Source organism: Cupressus sempervirens, chromosome 5 (genome assembly GCF_028749045.1).
Source record: "Cupressus sempervirens isolate cs-2001-9-10 chromosome 5, ASM2874904v1, whole genome shotgun sequence".
In the NCBI taxonomy this organism is placed as follows: domain Eukaryota; kingdom Viridiplantae; phylum Streptophyta; class Pinopsida; order Cupressales; family Cupressaceae; genus Cupressus; species Cupressus sempervirens.
In genome coordinates this window covers 615,105,223-615,122,883 of record NC_143122.1, presented here as the reverse complement: position 1 = coordinate 615,122,883, position 17,661 = coordinate 615,105,223, and positions in this window count along the sequence as shown.

Below are 17,661 nucleotides of genomic sequence, written 5' to 3'. Positions count from 1 at the left end.
GATAGGAAGTAAAGTCCTTTATACCTTACTTATCACAGTCTTATCATATTTGTCTCCTTTAGCTCCTTTAATAACATTCAAAACCTCCTTGATTTAGCCTTATTACTGTGCAACAATCTCTCCTTCTTTCATTCCCATATCATCAAACTTGCCTCTCAAACTTTCTACTTTAGCTCTCAACACATTTTTGTCTCCTCCATGAATTTTTGCCAACTTTTTCCACATTTTCTTTGCAACAGTGCAATCCTTCACATCATTAAACTTAGCATAAATAAGGGAAGATGACAGATCTATCATCATTTGATTATGGTCTCACTTCTCCTTTATTTGCTCAATTGTCATGGGTCTAGGAACTTTAATGTATTCATTGTCCAAGTAGTATAATGTGTAATCTCCAACTCCAAATAGATACAATCTCATCAAGCATTATCATGATGGGAAGTTCTCTTTGTTCTGTAGGAGTTGAGAAAACCAACTTTACATATCCTCAAGAACACCTACATGCAAATATCCTACAATGAAGAGAAACTAGAAAATGGAAAAAGCAGAGCTCATAAATTCTCAACAATATGAGAGTGAAAATGTATTCCAAGTTATTAAATGAAAAAAAAAAGTTCAACCTTTAAAGGTGAACGAAACCCTAGAGGGAAAAAGAAACTAGGTTTGCACAATATAATTAATATAAAATATTAACTATATGCACCTAAGAGAGCTAAAGCAACTAGAGTAATAAATAACATACTCTAACGCCCCCCCTTAAGTGAAGCTTAGGAGGAAGCTAACCTAGCAAAGCTATGAAAGTAGGAAAATGGGTCCCGACAACAAGGCTTGATCAGGTACCCAATACAAGGAAATCTCTGTAAACTGGAGACAAAGGAGAAAACCCAGTGGGAAAAACCCCTCTCCAAAAAGAGATAGAACAAGCATGCTGAAAAAAACATGAAGGAAGGAAGGCCTCAACAAGACCCCCCAAGGACAACTTCTGTAATCTCAAGCATAGACTGTAGTTGAAGATAGCGAGGCGATGCAAATGACTTGGTGAAGATTTCAGCAACTTGTGCATCAGTGGAAATGTACTCCAAAGAGAGAACATCTTCCTAGATCAGATGACGAATGAAATGCATATGAAGCTCAATGTGTTTAGTGCATTGATGCTCCACCGGGTTGCAAGAAATATGAATAGCACTCTGATTATCACACCACATAACAATGTGACAATCAGGAGGAAAACCAAACTCAGTCATCAACTATCGAAGCCATAAAATCTCTTGACTAGCAAGCACTACAACTCGATATGTAGCCTCTGTAGATGAAAGTGTGTGAGCCTGTTGCTTCTTGCATGACCATGTGATAGGACTAGAGCCAAGACAAAAAAAAGAGAGAGCCAAAAGTAGACTTTCAATCATCAATATCACTGGCCCAATCTAAGTCAGTGTAGCCAACAATGTGAGGAGTCACTACAGTGTAATGAATGTCATACATCAATGTGCCCTGAATGTATCTCAAAATATGCTTGGCAGCTTGCCAATGACTCTCATGAGGATCATGTGAAAATTGAGAGACAAGACCCACTATGAAGGAGAGATTAGGATGAGTGTGTGTCAAGTACAATAAGTTGCCAACCAACTGCTGGTACAATGTGGGATCCACTGAAGGTGAAGTGCAAGATGTAGACAAAGTAACACCCAACTAAAAAGGTGTAGGAGCAAGCTTGCAATCAAGCATGTCAAAGTGTCGAAGCATGTCAAGAGCACACTTTTGCTACTAAACAAAGATTCCAGCAAGTGACTAAACAATATGGAGACCAAAAAAATAGTGTAGTAGGCCAAGATCAGTCATCTCAAACTATTCCATCAATGCTCTCTAAACATCCTTAATCATAAAGGATGAGCTACCTATGAGAAAAAGATCATCAACATATAGCACAAGGATCGAAACCTCAGCCTCAAGATGTTGAATGTAGATTATCGGATCAGAATGGCAATGGGTGAAGCTTGTAGAAAGCAGAAAAGAGTCCATCTTCTCATACCAAGCCCGAGGAGCCTATTTGAGACCATACAAGGAGCGTCGAAGTCTGCAAACTAAGGTGGGATCCAACACAAATCCCTAAGGTTGATCCATGTAAATCTCCTCATTAAGATCACTGTGCAAGAATGCAGTCTTTACATCCATCTGAAAAATGGGCCATCCCTGTGAAGCTGCAAGGGATAAGACAAGGCGAATAAAGTTCATCTTGGTGACAGGGGCAAATGTCTTAGTGTAATCAATACTCTCAACCTGTGAAAAAACCTTCGCAACAAGACGAGCCTTGCACTTCTCAATGGAACCATCAACAACAAACTTAGTACAATACAACCATTTGCATCACACTACCTTTCTTCCCTTAGGAAGAGAACAAAGATCCAAAGTATGATTCTTCATCAAAGAAGAACACTCCTCCTCCATTGCACTGTCCCACTCAGGATGTCCTGTTGCTACTGCAAAAGTCTAAGGATCATCACAAATATCATGATTGAGAAGACTAGAACCCGCAATATGAGAATAGGTGTGACAGGAAGTGGTAGGGTCACCAGCTAGTGATCCTGTAGCCTCAACTGTAGGTTGAGTCCATTTAGGCATCTGGGGAGGATCTTGTGGTGGAGGTAAATGGGGATCAATATGATCATCATCCTTATCATCCAGAAAAGAGATTGGAAAGGATGAGGGAGTGGTGGTAAGTGAAGTAGACTTTGGAGGTAGGTTATCTACTACAGGAAGGCGCTCATCAAATTGGACATCCCGTCAAAATAGGACCTCTTTGTAATTAGGATCAAATAACCTTTAGGCCTTAACATCCTTGTAGTAGCCAACAAAAATGAGGCATCGACTCTTCTACTCCATGGATCTCCTCTGAGCATTTGGTATAAATGCCCATGCTTCACTACCAAAAACTCAGAATGAAGAAACATCAAGCTTGACATGAGACCAAGCCTCCTCAGAAGTCATATTTCAAACTACCTTGTGAGGCATCTGATTCTGAATATAGTTGGCACAATTGACTGCCTCTACCCAAAAACATGAATCCATGGACCTGGACTGAATCATACAATTAGCCATCTCTTGAAGTGTTATGTTCTTTCGTTCGGCCACACCATTCTGCTGAGGGGTGTAGGGCACTAAAAACTGATGCTGAAGACCATGTTCAGAGAAAAAATCCCTAAAATTTTGGTTCACATACTCCCCCCCATTATCTGTGTGTATTCGCCAAGTAGAAAGATAAGACTACTTGTCAACAAATGTCTTAAAGACTCAAAATGAATCGAATACATCAGACTTGTACTTCAAAAAGTACACCCATGTATGTTTGGAGAAGTTATCAATGAAAGTAAGCACATATCTGGCACCTAAAAAAGGAGTGGGAAATGACATGAGGTCACTATGAATCAACTCCAGTGGTGCTAAAGCACGAGTGGCTCGTCCATGTGGAAAGGGATCCCTATATTGTTTGCCAAGTGCACAACCCTGACAAACACCATCTGTACAGGAAATTTGGGGAAGCCCAAGAACAAGTGCTTGTGTGCTCATCTGCTGAAGATATCTATAATTGATATGGCCAAAATTCTCATGCCAAAGTCTACTTACTGAATTTGCATGTGCAACAAGACATGAACCTGTGTCATCAGAAGACTCAAATCCATCAAATCTGTAAAGGCGAGATGCAGAATCAACACTCCCACTAGCCACAATCATCTCAGAATCATGTAAGTCCTGGATAACCACATCATGTGGTGAGAACTCAACTGTCTTACCAGAGCCAAGGTGGCAAATCTGATAAATAGATAATAGGTTCATCAAAATATTAGGGACAAGAAGAACATCCTGAAGAGAGCCCCCAGCTAATGCAACAAAACCAAAACCCACGACGGAAAGATGTGATGAGTTCCCAACAACAATCTGTGAAGTAGGACAAGGGGTAAGTGAGTTGACCAACTGCTGAGTGTTTGTCATATGGTGAGAGGCACCGGAATCAAGAATCCAAGTAGGCCCAGAAGTCATAGCTCATGCAGTAAGAGTATGACCTTTCCTTATAGGTGGTGATGAAGACTTAGGGGCTGAAATGTGATGCTCCTGCATGGATTCCTTTAAAGCCTCAAAACATTTCCAACACCTAGAAACGAGATGTCCATCCTTTCCAAAAAAATTGTAGGTCTTAGTTGATTTCTTCTTAGTCTTGGAGGTAGACTCAGTAAACTTCAAAGAAAATTTACCCTTGGAAGGGTTAGCTAGGGGTTTGGCATCAATTTTTTGTGCATCTTTCTTCAATTTGGCTTTTTGTTTTGGTTTCCCTGAGAAGTCTGAGCAACCAATGCTTGGCTGGAAGAGCTAGAGGCATCCACTTGTTGGATCTTAGCCTATTCTCATGTCAACTGAACACAAAATGTCTCAAAAGAAGGCATCTGATGTTTGTTACCCAAGGCATCCATAGTGGAGTAGAAAGTGGAAGAAAAGATATGATACAGTCCTCGCAACTTTGAGATTATCAAAAAAATACACTCATCATCAGTTTTGTTTTTACCACATCCCTACAAGACTATATACAAAGATTTGAACTTCATCAAGAAGTCTTCAATAGTGGGAAAGCTGGTTGGCGTCAAAGAAGTCAACTCTACATCAAACTATAGTGCCCATAACTCATTCACTGTGCCAAACAATGTGTGGAATTTGGTCCAAATAGCCAGTGGAGTGGTCAAACCATCCAAGTGAAACAATAGACTATCTAAGATGTTCAGTGCAATCAGTCCCATGGCTTCATCTATTTTGTTTCTATGCTGAAGAACCTCAAAAGGGAACTGTAGAATAGGTTGGTTCGCATCCAGACATGACCATAAGCCTCTTGACATGAGAAGCCTAGTCATCTATGTCTTCTAGGTGTGATAGTTGTGTGGTGTGAGCCAGATTACTGAAGGATCTGACATTGAGAGAAAGAAGAAGACAAAAGTAGAAGGGTCTGATTCTAAAGCAAATTACAGAATAGAAAATGCTCCCCCTGACAACAAATAAATATATTCCCCAAAACCAAAGCAACAACTATGAAAAAACACAAAAAGTGAAAAAAGAACCTGAAATTCGAATGTAGAGAAGAGGAAAATAGAAGCATCTACTTCAAAGCCAAATTTGGAAGCTCAAATGAACTCAAAATCAAATGAAACTAGCACCATTGTCTTCGTCTTTGAGTTAGCTTTCCAGCTTCTTTCAGATCGCAAAAATACATTTGTATGCTCAAGTTATGATCAAAAAATTGATTGCAGGTCCAAAAAAGAAGCTCACTGGAAAATTATAGACACGGGCTTAAATTTGATGCCTATACGATTGTCACAAGTTGTCATCAAAGAAAAAAATCTCGCTACTAGAAAAATGATCTCAGTGCCCAAAATTTGATGTTAGTTGGTCAGAAAGTGACATCAGCAGATGCCAGAAAATGTCACCATGAAGTGATGTCAGCAGATGGAATGCTGACGTCAACTGGCAAGTTTGAATAGCGATGGCGCCATTGGTGGAGGTGGAGCTTAGGCGATGAACTCTGGTGGCTCAGTTGGTGGAGGTGGCACCTGAGTGGCTCGTTGGTGGCGGTGGGGCATTGGTCGTGCCGCGGGTGCTATGCCGATTGTGGTTGAGTGCAGGACGGGCGCGAGTGGCACTTTGGTGGCTGCGGAGTGGCACCGGGGTGGCCCGTGGGTGGAGCACCCAAAAAACCACTTTTTTATTTTTATTTTTATTTTTTCGAAAATGTGTCTCTACGGCCTCTTGGGGAGCTAAAAAAAATTCCCAGACATCTAGAGGCCAAAAATGACAAGGTTTTCAATTTATTTTGACTGCAAGTGGCCTTTCGGATCTAATGGCGGCATCTGTTTGGGCCCAAATGCCTCGAAAAATTGCCCTTCACCCTTTTGAAGAAAAAAATCTAAAAAAAGCTGGGGTTTCAAACTCTAAATCGTGGCTTCAAGAATCTTCAGATGAGGAAGCAGCAAGTCTGCTCTGATACCATATAGAAGTTGAGAAAACCAACTTCATAGATCCTCAAGAACACCTACATGCAAATATCCTACAATGAAGAGAAACCAGAAAACAAAAAAAGAAGAGCTCAAAAATTCTCAACAATATCAGAGCGAAAATGTATTCCAAGTTATTAAATGAAAAAAAACAAAAGTTCAACCTTTACAGGTGAACAAAACCCTAGAGGAAAAAAGAAAGTAGGTTTGCACAATATAATTAATATAAAATATTAATTATATGCACCTAAGAGAGCTAAAGAAACTAGAGTAATAAATAACTTACTCTAACATGTTCATCTTGGGTACCCCTCTCTCTTATACATCTTGATCTTTAGCTTAAGCCCCTTCAAATTTTCCTTACAAGCACTAAAGCTGTGATATCAATTGTTAGAATGATAGAATAACTAAGAAAGTGGGAGGGGGGGTGGCGTGAATCAGTTATCCTTAGGTACAAATGTACTGATTCAACTATTAACAACTTCAAACAGCTTAAAAAATCTATAAAACAACTTGGCCAATATAGCATCTCATCAACAACTTAACTTATTCATTCATCACTTAACTCTCTATTAAGTATATGTTGGCTAACATAAATAAACAATAGTAAATAACATAGATCACAAAACAACATCCACACATGTATGACGCTAGGATTTAATGTGGAAACCCAATTTGGGAAAAACCAACAAGTAACATGCTACCACTTTTTCACTCTTCTAAAGTGAGCTCAGTTAAGAGCCAACCTTGTTAAAGATTACAAAACACATTGTTAGGTGTGACCCTGTTAAAGGATTTAATCACCTATTAGGAGTGGCCTTGTTAGAGGACTTTGGATCATTCCATTAGAATGTCACCTTGATTAAAGGATTTACAAATGATTGTTAGGTCAAGATTGATTAAAGGATTTTATTGCCACAATGGTTAGAAAGTGACAACTAGGCTTGATCTATTAAGATACAACTCACTTTGCAAATTTAGATCTCCATTCGGCTCATTCTTTTGCTTCATTGACTAGACTTTATCATATTTTCCATCTCTAATCTACTTGGCAACCCTTCAAGCAATCACGCTTCACAAATCTTCTCACTTTTACTCAACTAATATGGTTTTCATAGGTTCTTCATTAGTTTACCAATCAACAACCATAAAAAATCTCTCGTTCCTCCTTAAATAAGCAGCTTTGATCTTTTTCCGCTTAAACATCACCATAGATTGTAGGATTTGATCAAATTCATTGAATCTATCCATCATTTTGTCCTTCTATTCCTTTCATGAAACTTCTAGAAACTTCTCCTGGAATCTTAAGCATAGATCGCTTGACAAATTCAATGTAATATCCCTTCTCAATTTGAACATCAACTTGTTGATTTGTAGGTCAAGGAAAATTGTCAAACACTTCCAATACAATCTCTATGCTTGTTGTTTCTGAGTTTCAGACTAATTATGCTTGCTTGAAATGATATCAAAGGGAATCTAAAAGCATGTAATTGACTACTACTATATCTAAGAAAAGAGCTAAATGCATATGCAATTCTCTTTTGGTTTTTCAAATGCATATAGATAAATTCTAAATGAAAAATGTGCACGTACAACCAATTGGTATTTTGTCAAACACTTGGAATGCATAATTGACCAATATTGTATCAAACAATTGGCATATAAATTCAATGCTTAACATAATATTCAAAGGCTCTTGGATTTGCAACCCCAAAAAATTGAGTAGAAATGACATTATAAATCTGATATATAATGTGCATCTACAACTAATTATGACAACCAACTTTACAATGCCAAATGACCAATTTAGATGATGCAAATTGATTGTAGAACCAGATATACAAATCACCCAATGAAGGAGATGAAATTACAATCATAATCAAGGCAAGTACTATAGCGTGGATACTATTCATGACACTATTCACAACACTATAATAGCCAACAATAAATGTATTCTCCAATTTGAAGCACAAATAGAACTCTAGAATCAAGCTCTCATGAATGCCAAATTCAGTCGATATTTCACCACCTCAAATGGTTGCAACATTGAAGAATTGACGCTCTCTAATGGCTAACTAAAATCAGAAACCCTTAGTTTCTTCTCCCAAGTCTATATCAAATGCAATTGACAATAATTGGATGCTTAACAATGAAGTTCTCAACTATTCTTTTCCTTCACCCTTCTAGAAGGAAATACAATATTATTTAATTGCACTCTTTAGAAGCTTTCCCCTTTCCAATACAATAATTAGTTGTGCTTCTAGAAAATTAAATTAATTAAATATAAAGTCACCTTTAGATTTATTTATTTATTAACTTTTATTTAATTTATTTCTCCTTATTTCTCCACTTAGCCTTCAAAGAACGAAAAGCTAAGAACTCCATTGAGGATCTAAAAGATGGGGGACATCACACTCAATTCATACATTAAATACACTAACTCATCAATCCTCATCATTTACGCTTTTTGACCAATCCAAAAATTTAACTATGTTAGCCTCAAAACTTAATTCTTTCACAAACAATTATTTTGTTGACACTTCATCATCACTATGTTCTTCAGCTCGGTCATCACTAGGTAGCTCAGTCACTATTGTTTTGTCTTGCTTGACTTACATTGACTCGCTCGGTCACTTCTTCAATTCTCTGCTTCTTCTTGTTTAGCCATAACTATCACTCAACTAATTTTTTTTTCTCAACCATCTCTTAAGTTCCTTAATCTTTTGCTTCATTGACCTAGTGAAAATGTCACTTGGTTGTGCTTAGTGTTTTAGTCACCTTCTTGTCTTCTCTTCTATACATCAATTCAACTGTCTTCTCCACTTCATATAATGATCAAACAACACATTATCTTGTCAAAGACTAATCGATCAAGTGCCCATTGTAATTCCATCATACTTACTCCTCTTTACTCAACAACTTGACTAGTTCACCTTGCTATCTCTTCTTTTCAAATCCTCTTCATCAATCAACTGATATGACACTCTACACTATTAGTAAATGTCTTACCAATAAGGTTTGACATCAATGACAACATAACAATTGTTCCAATTGTAGTTTCCAACATAATGATATTTTCAAAGGGAAGGCCATACATCTTATTGAGTCTTTGCAAAGACTCATTTATACTGATGTTGCATTATAGGTTAAAACCATCTTCAAAATGAAGGAGATAAAATTCCTTTAGATCTTAAATGAAGGAAAATAAATGGTGGAAAAAGGAGATAAAACATGACTACAACACCATTGGAGATAGAGATGAGTTTTACATTAGTCTAGCAAAGTTCATTCAATAGCTGAAGGACACTGATAAATGGAGGAACAAACAATATGTTGGAGTTTCTCGCCTACATGAACATTTCCAAGAGGAGTACGATGTTTTGATAAACCCACTTGTATCTCCTATTAATATTACTACGTTTGATTCTAGTAGTGATCTCCCAAATTATGTAGTGGATGATGTAGACTTTCATATGTACTCTAAAAAGTTAAAACTTTGTTATATATATTGAATTGATTAGTATCTTTGCCTATAACTGTATAGTTTGTTATCAGGTCTTAGGTATGCTATGATGTATTCTCAACAATTTGAGTGGGTATTATGTTAGAATTCTTTAGAATAATTGAGACGGGGGTGAATTAGTTATTCAAGGTCTTGTAATGTCCAATTCAAACTTTCTAATAAAACAGAGGTGAATCAGAAGTACTATCCTTTTTACTTTATTATCATGCATGCAATTAATCATTAAACAATCATGAAAAGTAATCATGCATCACCACATAACACAAAGGATTTTGATGACCTAGAAACCCTCCAAGAATAAGAAGGTAAAATTGGGGTGGGGATGATACCCACAAAATAACTACACAATTGATTTCAACCACTTCTGATGGTTTGCCCTGTTAAAGGCTACAATACACTGTTAAATATGACCCTGTTAAAGGATTTCTACACCCTGTTAGGAGTGTGCCCTATTAGAGGACTTAAGAAAATTCAACATGGAATGTCACCCTATTAAAGGATTTACATCGAGCTGTTAGGCTCACCCAAGTCCATGGGATTTACAATCACCTTCTCAAAAGAATCTTTTATCCCTCTCTAAGGATCTCCTATCCTCCTCCTAAGGATCTCTTATCCTTCTCCTAAGGATCTCTTTATCCTTCTCTTGAGGATCTCTTTATCCTTCTCCTGGGGATCTCTTTATCCTTTTCCTAAGACTTATCCACCTAGCTGTTAAGCTAACCTAGCAATGTAGGATTTCAATATCTAATACAATGGTAAGAGAGTATTAGAAAGGTTTTGACCTAATAAAGATTGCAATCCTAATCTTGCAGATTTCATATCACTCTTTAGTTCCTTTCTTTGCTTGGCTTTCCTCCCTTGCAGTGCTGACAGCTTGTTCACCCTCCAAGATCTATCTCCTTGAGTTCTTCCACTCATTATGCCAATGCACTCTATGAACACTTGATCAACTCAGAGTCTTGATGCTCTGTATTAACTCCTCTTGGCTTCTTCGCATGATCACACTTATGACCAACTCCCTCTCTTTTTGATCTCTGACCTATAACTCCTTATAAAGAAGTTTTGTTTTTCATTTCCCGCTCAAATCTTGATTTGATCTTGAGAAAACGGTATTGCTTTCCCTCCAAATTGCTTCTTCTAGAAACTTCATGATAAATCCATTAGCATTTGCCTTGAATTGGTTTGCATGGTTTATCTAGAATTCTATGACATCTACTCATCATCCTTATCATCCAACTAATTCACAAAATTCGATGTAACAAACTTATTCATGCTGATTTGGCGAATCTTTGACTTAACAAATAATGCAGCAACTCAGCATCATTGGTTTACTGATGCTCGGCACCTGAAGTCTTTTTCTAAGTTACTCAACTCCTTCTATTGTTTTACTAGCACTCGGCACCTATAACATTTCTACTTTGCTTGGCACTTGAAGACTTACTTGGCATCCATTACCTTTTTCTGCTACTCGGCACCTGAATAATCACTTGGCTTACACTAAAGTTGAACTTGCTCAGCTTTAACTAAGAATCTGCTCGGCTCTAACTAGCTTGCTTGGCTCTCTCCAATGAACTTAGTTAGGCTTTTACAAATGACTTAGTTAAACCTTACATCTTTGATGTGTCTCAGTGTGTCCATCCTCTATGTCTTAGAGTATGTCATCAATACACTATTTCATCAATGGCTTAGCTAATCCTTATGCTTCATTACAACATCATAACTTTAACCTTTCTCTAGGTGCTCGAGTTACATCTTATTGATTGCCACCTCCTTGACAATCAACCAATTGATAGTACTTGGATCACTTAAGCAATTGTCATTCCTCCAAGTAGCAAGTTTGACATCAATGACAAAACAATGATTGAAAACATTCTTTCCCAATTCCATTATTCTTCATTCATGATCATTTCAATCATTTCCAACAATCTCCCTCTTTGGCATTGATGGCAAACCAAACTGATCAATTGATTAAGCTGATCAACTTAGTTACCACCAAAATTAAATATAAAGAACAAACTCCCTCTTTTGCTGATACAAATTGAATCCTCTATTCTGCTTCTCCCTCTTGACTGTTGCATCCTTAAGATAAAGAACAAACTCCCTCTTTTGCCGATACAAATTGAATCCTTTATTCTGCTTCTCCCTCTTGACTGTTGCATCCTTACTATATCTCATACATCTCCATATCTTTACCTTTCATTGATCAATTTCTCATAAATCTCCCTCTTTGATATAAATGCCAAAGATGTAGCATCTTCAACATGCTAAATATAAGCTTTGCATCTCAGATTTTCTCCCTCTATCACCATGCTTGTGACTGATTTGAATTTTCTATTCCTGTTGTCATCCTCTGCATCATTCTTCTGATATTTTAATGATCTACTCTTGTTGATGCAGGGCAACTTCTTTGTTCTTTTAGACTGCTTGAGTTAGGGGCATTACCCCCAACTTGCCTCTAAGATATTCATAAGCATCCTTGGGCAATGGTTTGGTGAAGATATCTACAATTTGTTCCTTTATGTGAATGTACTCCATCTTCACTTGTTTGTCTTCCACCAATTCTCTGACATAGTGATACTTGATTGCAATATGCTTAGTTTTTGCATGCATTATTGGATTCTTGGATATGTTTATAGCACTTGTATTATCACAATACAATATCACAGGTTTGGTTACCTCTTCTTTCATTCTTTTCAATAGATGTTTGAGCCACACAATGTTTGTGCAATTGACTGCTACTGCCACATATTCTGCTTCTGCAGTGGACTGAGATGTGCATGTTTGTTTCTTGCTAGTCCAAGCAACTAGCATTTTACCTAAGAATAATGCTCCTCCACTTGTGCTTTTCCTGTCATCAATGTTTCCTCCCCAATATGCGTTTGTGTATACATTGAGCTCAAACTTCTCATTCTTTTTGTAATATAGGCCAAAATCATCAGTTCCTTTGAGATACCTCATTATCCTTTTTACTACCATGAGATGATTTTCTCTAGGATTAGCAGAAAATCTGGCCACTATTCCAACTACTAGTGCTATGTTTGGTTTGCTATGTACAACATATTGTAGTTTTCTAATCATGGATCTGTACATTGCTTGATTGACTTCAGCTGATTCATCATTTTTGGATAGCTTATGTCCTGTTGTCATTGGTGTGCTGACTGGTTTGGAGTCTTCCAATCCAAACATCTTGAGTATCTCTTTGATGTACTTTGATTGTGTCACAAATATGCCATGTTTTAGTTGATGTACTTACAATCCTACAAATAACTTGATTTCTCCAAACATTGACATCTCAAACTCATGTTTCATTTTGTCAGCAAAACTTTTGTAAAATACTTCCTTTCCTCCAAAAACTATATCATCCACAAAGATTTCAGATACAAGGATATCCTTACCTTCTTCTGATTTGATGTACATGTTGTTGTTATCATCAATTCTTTCAAATCCTATTTGCACTAGATACGTGTGAAGTCTCTCATACCATGCTTTAAGGGCTTGCTTTAATCCATATAGAGCCTTGTGTAATTTGCATACCTTATTTTTGTTCTTTTCATCAACAAAACCTTTTGGTTGCTCTATGTAGACTTCCTCTTCAAGTATACCATTCAAAAATGCGAACTTTACATCCATCTGATAGACTTTAAATCCTTTGAAGGCTGCATATGCTAGTAGGGTCCTTACTCCTTCCATTCTGACAACTGGAGCAAAAGTTTCTCCATAGTCTAGTCCTTCTTCTTGTGCATACCCTTTACAGACTAGTCTAGCCTTGTTCCTTGTGATTTCACCATTCTCATCTAACTTGTTTCTAAACACCCACTTGGTTCTAATTACATTCTTGTCAGCTAGTCTTGAGACTAAGGTCCATGTCTTGTTCTTCTCAATTTGTTCTATTTTTTCTTTCATAGCATTGTACCAGTCATCATCTGTTATGGCTTCACTTACTATTTTTGGTTCCATTTTGCTGAGCAGACATGTTTCACTTTTGAGTCTATTCCTTATCATTGGTCCTACCTCTTTGTTTCCAATAATTTGATCTACAGGATGATTTCTTCTTACATATTTTGCCAATACTGGTTCTTTACTTGTTTGCATGTTGTTTCTCTCAAAATCTGAATCCTCATGCATATTTTCATCAGGTATTTGTTCATTTTCTTCTTGTTGGCTATTCTAAGAATCTAAATGAACATTCTCTGCGTTCTGTAGTTTGGCTTCTGAATGTGTTTGTTGCTCGGCATTCACTATTTGTGATTCGACAGATATTGGATTTTGTTGCTGATTGTCATTCTGAGTTGCAACTTCACCATTATTAGGTATACCTTCATAAAAGTATACAAAGGTCTTGTATTCTTCTGCTTTCTTGGTGTCCTCAATACTTTGAACTTCTGCAAGCTCATCAAACTTTGCATTTGTGCTTTCTACTACTTTGTTAGTATTAATATTCAAGCACTTATAAGCTTTGCTTCTAGTAGAATAACCAAGAAATGTGCCTTCCTCACTCTTTGCATCAAACTTTTCATTTCTAGACTCTTTGTATACATAGCATTTGCATCCAACTATTTTGAAATGTTTTACATTAGGAGAATTCCCATACCATAATTCAAAAGGTGTTGCATTTGTACCTTTTTTGACTTGAACTCTGTTGAGTGTGTAGACTACAGTACTTACAACTTCTCTCTAGTACTTGAGTGCAACATTTTTCTCCATCATTAAGATCCTGGCACTGTCAATAACTGATCTATTCCTTCTTTCTGCTATACCATTCTGAGGTGGAGTCCTTGGTGCTGATGTCTGTCTTTTGATTCCTCTTTCATTACAAAATTCTTCAAATTCTCTTGATGTGAATTCACCTCCTCTATCAAATCTGAGACATTTTAGATTCTTCCCAGTCTCTTTCTCAACTCTGGCCAAGTACCATTTGAACATTTGGAATGCATCTAATTTTTGTTTCAGGAACATGACTGTCATCATCCTTGAATAGTCATCTACAAATAGCATTATGTATCTATCACCTTTGTAGCTTTGTACTTCAATAGGACCACACAAGTCAGTATGAACTAGCTCTAATACTTCATTATAAGTATAAGCCTTGCTTTTGAAAGTTGACTCGGTCATCTTCCCTAGTTGGCATTGTTTGCACATGGTGTTGTTAGGTTTCTTCAACTTTGGTAGACCTCTGACTTTCTTCATCTTGCTGATGCTTATCAGATTGTCAAAATTTACATGACATAGCCTCTTGTGCCATAACCATACATCATCAATTTGAACAATGAGACAAGAAGCATCTTCCATGTCAAGGTAAAACAAATTACTCCTAGTCTGCTCACCTTTTCCTATTAGACTTCCTTGAGAATCATAGATCTTGGCAACTTTATTTTCAAATTCAACCTTATATCCTATGTTTCCTAATTGTGAGACACTTAACAAGTTATAATTCAGGCCTTCAACATAGTATGCATTATCACATGATATCTTTTCAGTAAGCTTGATACTACCTTTCCCTTTGATCTGACATGGTGCATTGTTACCAAATCTAACACTATTTCCTTCATATTGAGTAAAGAAAATGAACTTGCTTTTATCTTCAGTCATGTGATGAGAGCATCCATTGTCTATGATCCATTTGTCATTCTTGTTCATGCAGGTTACCAGGGTAGTTGCTTCATCTTCATCTGATTCATCTTTCATAGCCACATAGACTACTTCATCATCATTCTCATTAGAGTCTTCTTCAACAATGTAGCATCTTTTGCCTTTACCTCTATAGTCCTTGTTGTCCTCCTTTTTGTTCTTGAAGTTGCCTCCATCCTTGTAATTTTTCTTTTGTGTGCATCTGGCTGCAATGTGACCAACTTCATTACAATTGAAACAAATGATTGGCAACTTACCTTTGAATTTGCCTCTTCCTCTGTGAAATCTTCTTGCTAGTAATGCCTCTAATTGGTCTACATCATCTTCATCAGTGCTGCTATCACTAGATACATACTTTCCTTTTCCACTCTTTTTCTTTGTCTACATCTCATCATTGTCTTTTGTTGTCATCTTGGCTTTGAATGTAGATTCAAAGTTTTTTGGCTTGTAGTTGTCAAAGTTGGATAGCTCAAAGGTAGTGAGTCTTCCAATTATTCCTTCAAATGACAATGCATTGCTTGGTACACACCTTAGTTCTTGGATGGCTAATACTCTTATAGCATAGATAGGAAGCAAAGTTCTCAAGTATTTGCTACATATTGTTTCTTCTGCTAACTGTCCTCCTAGGCTTCTTATGGTACTTACTACTTCCTTCATTCTTGCACCATATTGAGCAACATTCTCTCCTTCTTCCATTTTCATGTCATCAAATTTTCCTCTTAGGCTCTCTCTTTTGGCTCTTTTGACATTATCATCTCCTCCATAGATTCTTGATAATGTTTTCGACATTTGATGTGCAGTACCACATTCTTTGATGTCATCATACTTGACATAGCTTAGTGTTGAAGCAATATCTAACATCGCTTGATTGTGCTCCTTCTTCTTGCTCATATCATCTGTAGTGAGGGGTCCTGCAGGGTCTACATGATCAACTGTGATTGAGGTCTATGCATAGTCACCTATTGATTCCAGGTGTAGCTTCATCAGACTTTTCCATGCAACAAAGTTGTCTTTGTTTAGCTTGGGAACTTCTCTCTTAGACATCTTGATCTTCTTGCTGCTAGTACCTTGAAACAAATCAGTAGTGAGCTCTGATACCAATTGTTAGAATTCTTTATAATAACTAAGAGGGGGGTGAATCAGTTATTCAAGGTCTTGTAATGTCCAATTCAAACTTTCTAATAAAACAGAGGTGAATCAGAAGTACTATCCTTTATACTTTCTTATCATGCATGCAAATAATCATTAAACAATCATGAAAATTAATCATGCATCACCACATAACACAAAGGATTTTGATGACCCAGAAACCCTCCAAGAATAAGAAGGTAAAATTGGGGTGGGGATGATACCCACAAAATAACTGCGTAATTGATTTCAACCACTTCTGATGGTTTGCCTTGTTAAAGGCCTACCCTGTTAAAGGCTACAACAAACTGTTAAATGTAACCCTGTTAAAGAATTTCTACACCCTAGTAGGAGTGTGCCCTATTAGAGGACTTAAGAACATTCAACTTGGAATGTCACCCTGTTAAAGGATTTACATAGAGCTGTTAGGCTCACCCAAGTCCATGGGATTTACAATCACCTTCTCAAAAGAATCTTTTATCCCTCTCTAAGGATCTCCTATCCTCCTCCTAAGGATCTCTTTATCCTTCTCCTGAGCATCTCTTTATCCTTCTCCTGGGGATCTCTTTATCCTTTTCCTAAGAATTATCCACCTAGCTGTTAAGCTAACCTAGCAATGTAGGATTTTAATATTTAATACAATGGTAAGAGAGTATTAGAAAGGTTTTGACTTGATAAAGATTGCAACCCTAATCTTGTAGATTTCATATCACTCTTCAGTTCCTTTCTTTGCTTGGCTTTCCTCCCTTGTAGTACTGATAGCTTGTTCACCCTTCAAGATTTTTCTCCTTGAGTTCTTCCACTCGTTATGCCAATGCACTCTATGATCACTTGATCAACTTAGAGTCTTGATGCTCTATACTAACTCCTCTTGGCTTCTTCGCATGATCACACTTATGACCAACTCCCTCTCTTTTTGATCTTTGACCTATAACTCCTTATAAAGAAGTTTTGTTCTTCATTTCCCACTCAAATCTTAATTTGATCTTGAGAAAACAACATTGTTTTCGCTCCAAATTGCTTCTTCTAGAAACTTCATGATAAATCCATTAGCATTCACCTTAAATTGGTTTGCATGGTTTATCTAGAATTCTGTGACATCTACTCATCATCCTTATCATCCAACTAATTCACAAAATTCGATGTAACAAACTTATCAATGTTGATTTGGCGAATCTTTGACTTAACAAATAATGCAACAACTCGACATCATTGGTTTATTGATGCTCGGCACCTGAAGTCTTTTCTTGAGTTACTCGGCTCCTATTATTTTACTGGCACTCGACACCTATAGCATTTTTGCTTTGCTCGACACTTGAAGACTTACTCGGCATCCATTACCTTTTTTTGCTA